The sequence below is a fragment of the Pan troglodytes genome, chromosome 11 (genome assembly GCF_028858775.2).
Source record: "Pan troglodytes isolate AG18354 chromosome 11, NHGRI_mPanTro3-v2.0_pri, whole genome shotgun sequence".
In the NCBI taxonomy this organism is placed as follows: Eukaryota; Metazoa; Chordata; class Mammalia; order Primates; family Hominidae; genus Pan; species Pan troglodytes.
In genome coordinates, this window is record NC_072409.2 from 113956226 (window position 1) to 113963781 (window position 7556).

Consider the following 7556-nt stretch of genomic DNA (forward strand, 5'->3'; position numbering starts at 1 on the left):
TTGTGGTTGATAGATTCTTCTCTCAGCAATTCAAAACAATGCAGTTAAAGCAAATTCCTCATTTTCAGAGCCCAGCTTAATGAGGCATACAGTATTTTAAAAATAGTCACACTTAAAATGGTCAATAGCAGTGACTGCAATCAGTGGTTACCTTCAATACTCTATTGCGTTGTTAACTTTGCCAGGGTGATTGCATAACACGGATTTTTCAAAAGACCGTGGAGCTCACTGTTAACTCACTTTGTAGGAATTTACATTATTTATGAAGTTTATGCAGATCATTCTAGGGTGTAAATATTGGCAAACTTGATCAAAACCACTTAGAGGCCTCATGGCTATCCTTTCCCAAAAGTGTGCCTTAAGCCACTGTAGGCTCAGAGGTCCAATTCCAGGAAAGGTTCCAAGGGGCCAAATTTTGAAGACAAAATGAAAGGAAACATGTGAACAGCGTGAGCTGGAAAAAGCACAGAGTTGGAAGTCAGGGTCAAAGGTTCTAGCTCTAGTCCTAATGCTAACTGGCTGTGTGAGTCCTTGTGGGAGTCACTCAATCTTTCTGCTTCAATTTCTTTCTGTATAAAATTATGGGGCCAATTAAAGGGAATGTCTCCAAATGTTTCCATCCAGCTCTGCCATCTTGGGAACTATGGAGTTCAAATCCAATTTTAAAGTATTCTCCTTATGATAGCCATGAATTGTAACCACACTGAAGACTGTTCACCAATATCTGACAGTATGTGTGGTATTTGGGTAGGGGCATCAGAAAAACAAACTGCAAATTAAATAGCTCTGTCAGTCACTTCAAGTGAACGCACCATATGCTGCAACAGACGTGGGCAAAGTACAACCAGCCCCAGCTGGATTTGCTAGCCTGTTAGTTTATCTGGCCAGATGACAGTGTCCAGCCCCAAAAAGGGTCATGCGCAGCTTTGCATCCTACTGATCCAGCATGCTAACTTTGGCAGAAGGAAGAGGGTGGCAAGGGAGAGAGAAGGCAGACCAGTGGTGAGTCAACATCTGTGACAGAGCTGAAGTGAGCCTCACTCCTCTTTCATCACTTGCCTAGAACGTGGAAAGAGAGGAGAGAGAGTTTGCCAAGTTATTGTTTCCTCAGGCAAATAAATGATCTGATCCCCAGTTGCAGAGGAAAATCACAGAATGTTGCCCTCCTTTCTGCATTCTGGTCCAAGGATCTCTAAGGACAGAGAAAGAATTCTTCTCTATTAAACATTTTTTTCTGGTTAGTTCTAAGATACAGTTAAATCCTCATAGGGTCTTATGAATGTGATGGTGTTTCTAGTCTCTATCACCAGTTTCTACCATTAAAGCTAAGGGTGCATTTTCCAAGGTCAAATTGATTTGTCTGCTCCTCTACCTCAGTAAGAATCTCAGGTTTCGCTGAAACCTGCTGGGAGCATTGTACAAGTTAAATGAATAAAAACAAATCAAAGCCTTTCCACACTGCCTGAAGGGCTCATATGGTGTGGTCCTTGATTCCCGAATAAACTTAAAGGGAAATCATCACAATGTCAAGAGCCCTTGTCCTGCAGATGAAGAAGGAGATTGTCCTCCACTTCCTTGCTGCAGAAGCCGCTTGGTTGGTACCTGGTTTGACTTTTAGATGAAACCCTGTATCTATAGAAGAAAGCCTCAGACCACTCAGCTGGGAGATGCCTCTGATGGCAGCTTGGGCCTTTGTTGTCACTGAAAACAGAACTGATGTCATGACTTGTCCTCCATGAATGCCAGCCAAGGTGTTGTTCTGAGGTTGCTGTTGCCAGCAGAGACTCATCCATTGCTGAGCAATTAAATCCTGAACCCTGTCTAACCAGATCCAAATAGCTTTCAAGAAGCCTCAGTTTTGGTGGCTATCAATCCCAGGGCTGATCACTGGCCTCTCACAGGGGCATCTTCTGTGGACCTGTGGTTCTGTGGCACAGGTGGTGGTCTATGTGCCTGTGTTATATGGACACTGAAATGTTGTGTAAAGTAAGGGAGCTCCCAGTGTGTCTGCAATGGGAGGAATACTGACCCAGGAAGTCCTGCATGTGCAGAGTGTATCTTCCACAAACTCCCAGGTGAAGCCGTACCTAGACTCTCCTTCAGCACAGATACAGATGAGATGGGAAAGTCCCACTTTCGGCTGAAAAGATAGTGACCTGGGTTTCAGAGGAAATGAACTGCCCAGCTCCCAAATCCATTGCTGCTGAACTTGGGATTGCAGATTGGTCTAAAGGCCCACATATCTCATGCAACCTGTTTAGCAGTCTCTTACTGAAGCCTGAGGGCTCAGGCTGCTGCTGAAGATTGTCTGCAGCTCCCACACCATGGGACACGGAGTGAATAGTCACAGCCACAGCCACAACCACACAATGACCTTAAACTGGCCTTTTATCAGTTCTTTTTTTTTTTTTTGAGATGGAGTTTCACTATTGTTGCCCAGGCTGGAGTGCAATGGTGTGATCTTGGCTCACCGCAACCTCTGCCTCCCGGGTTCAAGCTATTCTCCTGCCTCAGCCTCCTGAGTAGCAGAGATTACACAGGTATATGCCACCACACCCAGCTAATTTTGTATTTTTAGTAGAGATGGGGTTTCTGCATGTTGGTCAGGCTAGTCTCGAACTGCCAACCTCAGGTGATCCGCCCGCCTCGGCCTCTCAAAGTGCTGGGATTACGGGCATGAGCCACCACATATGGCCTTATCAGTCCATAAAGAGAATACTGAAATAGGTTGATTGGAAAAAATATCAATTTAGTGTTTTACACACACACACACACACTTACTCCAACAGATCTGTGTCAAAAGGCAAGTGTAGACATGCCCCTTCATCTGTGTCACCTAGAGCATGGATGTTGATTTTCTAGAAATACATGCATTTTAAACACAACATCACCTGTCAAGTCAGGGCATGCATGAGACCCAACAGCAAATCTTTTTTTTTTGTATTGCTGAATAAAAAGCAATAGTATCTTATTTGAACTTTGCCATATTTGACAATTACCATATTAAAATATAATTCTAATTCTAATGCTTCAAATACATGTGTTTAGTAAAATTAAGAAGTAGAAATTAGGAAACCTGTGGGCTATCTTTATTTCAGCCAAGAGGCTAGTAGTTAATTTTGAGTGAGTTGCTCCACCTCTGTGTAATAATCTGCCTTTTTCCAAAGTAAAGTAAAACTCAGTATTGTTATCACTTACTGTTATAAGACATCATACTTTTTTCAGAGTTAATGTGAAAGTGCTGGGGTTTAACAATAATTGAATTACCACCTAATATCTTATAATCATTAGAATTATTACTTTATAATCTGAAATGAGTCTCATAATAATTCATTACTTAGAGAAAGAATATTTCTTAGGGCTGCTACATAGATGAAAGATAAAGGAGATAATGCAATCTTGGTATTGCACAGCAAAGAAACGGTATCCTTGTAGCATTCCAGGGGGACTTTAGGGGTCACCTGCTGTAAACTCATTGTTAAATAGGGAAGATAGTCCTAGAGAGGCTAAGCCACTTGTCTAAGATGACACAGTCAAGTTGTGCTGCAACATATTCTATTTCTTAGTGTAGTTTTAATGATAAAACTACACTCTCTTATAAGACATGTTATCAAAGATATAGTAAGTGATTAAGATAGGACTCTAATGCAGTGTCTACCTTTTGTCTCTCTTTTACATATTCCCCCCGCCAGTACCGTTAGCAAAGAGAAGAGTGTCTGCTGCTGTCCAAAAAGAGTAGAAAATTTTGCTCTCAAAATCGTCTACATTGATATCCAATGTTAATCTTTATCAATTCACCAATGAATAAGTAAATATTTTGATCTTCTGAAATATACAAGGATAAACAGTAGTTTCAACCATAGGAAGGGGCTCTGGGGAAAAGATACCAATATTGTTGAGTATTCCAGACACTTTGCTAAGAGCTTTTTAAAATATGCAGTTGAGGCCAGGCGCGGTGGATTACACCTGTAATTCCAGCACTTTGGGAGGCCAAGCGGGGGTGCTGATCACCTGAGTTCAGGAGTTCAAGACCAGCCTGGCCAACGTGGTGAAACCCCATCTCTATTAAAAATACGAAAATTAGCCAGGCGCGGTGGTGGCACCTGTAATCCCAGCTACTTGGGAGGCTGAGGCAGGAGAATCTCTTGAACCTGGGAGGCGGAAGTTGCAGTAAACTGAGATCGTGCCACTGCACTCCAGCCTGGGCAACAGAGTGAGACTCCATCTAAAAAAAAAAAATGCAGTTGATTTTAATTATCTAAATCCTATAAGGTAGGTATTTTTTTACATATAAAGAAACTGAGACCCAGAGAGGGGTAGTACACTGCCTAACATTACATTATTACTACATGGTAGAGAGAAACTTTAATCCCAGGTTTGCCTAACTTGGCCTCTTCATTTACCCATATGTGCAATACATATGCAGAAGGATGTACGTTCAAAGAAATATACATAGTAAGTGTTGGGCATTATAGATAATGCCTGTCATGAGAGCTCCAAGGAGCTATCACTTGATATCCCTGGGAATGAGTCAATGGTAACTCATGCCAGATTAGAGTGGTCAAGTATTCTGTTTCGCTGAAAATGTGTGAAGAGCCAAGTCTTGAGGAATGGGTAGGATTTGATAGGAAAATATAATAGGGAGGAATATTTTACTTTGAGAAAATAGATTCTATCAGGGAGTGCAAAGTAAAGAAGCATGAGTACATCATCTTAGTTAAAAACAAAGGTTCCCTTTGGGAAGTCATAAAACAAGACCAGGAAGGAAGCTTGGATTTGGACTCTGAAGAATTGAATGCCAGAGTAAAGAGTTTGGCAATAGCAGACATGTTCCTTGGATATAAATTAGAAGAGAATCAGAGAAAGGAGGCAGAGAGAGTGTCTCAGATTTTACTGTGATAGTCCAGGCATGAAGTGGTCATAGTGATGGTGGTAATACAATAAAAATAAACTTAAAGGAAATTTCAGGGCAAAATAAGCACTGTTACCAGGAGATGTGGGAATTGATTGTAAATTAATGGAAGGATCTGGGATAATAAAAGTTTTCCAAATTGTTATGCTTGGATTCATGTGTTGAACATTCTATTGTTTAACACCTACTATATATGCGGTGCTATTCTGTTCTCCAGAGATAGAGCAAGTGAACCAGACAGCCACTCTGTGCTATTAGAGACCTTACATTCTAGTGGATGATCTGGGGACTGAGGCTTAGGATGATAGAAATGGGGACCTCATGAGGAATGAGTGGTTTTTGTCAAGAAGATAATGAGTTGGAGGTGAGATCAGAGCAGCTCAGGTTAAAATGTAGATTAGGCGGGTGATGGAAAAGAAAAGTATCTTAGTAGAAAGATCGGGGTTGGGAAAATAAATTAGAAAGCCCTGTAGAGGGAGTAAACCAAGTATCAAATCATTCCCAAGTTATAAACTGCTGCCTTCACAATCCCCTGTACATGCCCTCTCCATCTGCCTTTCTCATTAGACTTATCCCATCGCCTGAACCCAGATTTCTTTAGTGCACTTTTTTAAATGTCACTAAATTTTTGCCTATCAAGGAAACATAAAATGTGAATAATCCTATTTGCTTATAACACAGGAAGATATCCAACTATGTCTGATTGCTTTAGGAGACTTACAAAATATTTTCATTCCATGTAATTCTTTAGGGCAGTGCTTCTCAAAATTTAACGTGCATACAAATAATCTGAAGATCATGTTAAAATGCACCTACTGATTCAGTATGTCTGGGATGGGGCCCTCAATTCTGCATGCCTAAGCTTCCAGGTGCTGCTGCTGCTCGTGGTCCTCAGACCTAAATTTGATGCTTTGGCATCATTATGTTATTAAATCTCATAATCTCATACTGTCCTCTGCCACAGATGATATTGAAAACAACTGTTGTTATCTTGTAGGTATAAACATATTCAAGTAAAGATGATGAAACCAAATGAATTTAAACTCTGTGGAAGAAAAGGCATGTAGATTTTTTTTTTTTTTTTTTTTTGAGACGGAGTGTTGCTCAGTCACTCAGACTGGAGTGCAGTGGCGCCATCTCAGCTCACTGCAAGCTCTGCCTCCCGGGTTCACACCATTCTCCTGCCTCAGCCTCCCAAGTAGCTGGGACTACAGGCGTCCACCACCATGCCTGGCTAATTTTTTTGTATTTTTAGTAGAGATGGGGTTTCACTGTATTAGCCAGGATGGTCTTGATCTCCTGACCTTGTGATCCACCCGCCTCGGCCTCCCAAAGTGCTGGGATTACAGGCATGAGCCACCGTGCCCAGCCGATTTTTTTTTATATAGCCAAGAGTATGAAATTAATGGCTAAAAAGAAGAGCAAACATATTATGGGGAGTGACTTCCAGACTGGGGGCTGTGAAGAAGTCTCATGGAAAAGGATAACTTTCAGCAGGTTGGGATTATGGTAGGCAAAGAAGAAGAGAAAAATAATTCACATTTAGAAGATGGCATCAGTGCCATATTATTCTGATAACTATAGATTTGTAGCACACTTTAGCATCTTAATGAAAAGGCCCTCTCATTACTCTGATCTCTCAAACTTTTCTGCTTTTTTCGTTGTCATTTTGTTTTGATTTCATGTGAACCCTAAGTCATCAACAAGTTTCAAAAAATATATTGAGATTGGTTGGATTTAATTAAGTTTAGGGACTATTTGAAGAACCTTTGATATTTCTCTAATATTACATCTTCCTGTTGTTATGTGTATTAGTCTGTTCTCACACTGCTAATAAAGACTTAACCAAGACTGGGTAATTTACAAAGGAAAGAAGTTTAATGGACTTGCAGTTCTACGTGGCTGGGGAGGCCTCAAAATCATGATGGAAGGCAAAGAAGAAGCAAAGGCAGGTCTTACATGGCAGCAGGCAAGACAGCATGTGCAGGGGAACTCCCCTTTGTAAAACCATCAGATCTCATGAGACTTGTTCAATATCATGAGAACAGCATAGTAAAGACCCGCCCCCATGATTTAATTACCTCCCACTAGGTCCCTTTCACATCATGTGGGAATTATGGGAGCTACAGTTCAAGATAAGTTTTGCGTGGGAACACAGCCAAACCATGTCATTCTGCCCCTGGCCCCTCCCAGTTCTCATGTCCTCACATTTCAAAACCAATCATGCCTTCCCAATAGTTCCCCAAAATCTTAACTCATTTCAGCATTAACTTAAAAGTCCACAGTCCAAAGTCTCATCTGAGACAAGGCAAGCCACTTCCACCTATAAGCCTATAAAATCAAAAGCAAGTTAGCTACTTCCTAGATACAATGGGAGTATAGGCATGGGGCAAATATACTCATTCCAAATGAGAGAAATTGGCCAAAATGAAGGAGATGCAGGCCCCATGCAAGTCCAAAATCCAACAAGGCAGTAACTAAACCTTAAAGTTCTGAAATAATCTCCTTTGACTCCATGTCTCACATTCAGGTCACGCTGATGCAAGAGGTAGGTTCCACAGCCTTGGGTAAGTCTTTCCCTACAGCTTTGCAGGTTACAGCCCCCCTCCTGGCTGCTTTCATGGGCTGGTGTTGTCTGTGGCTT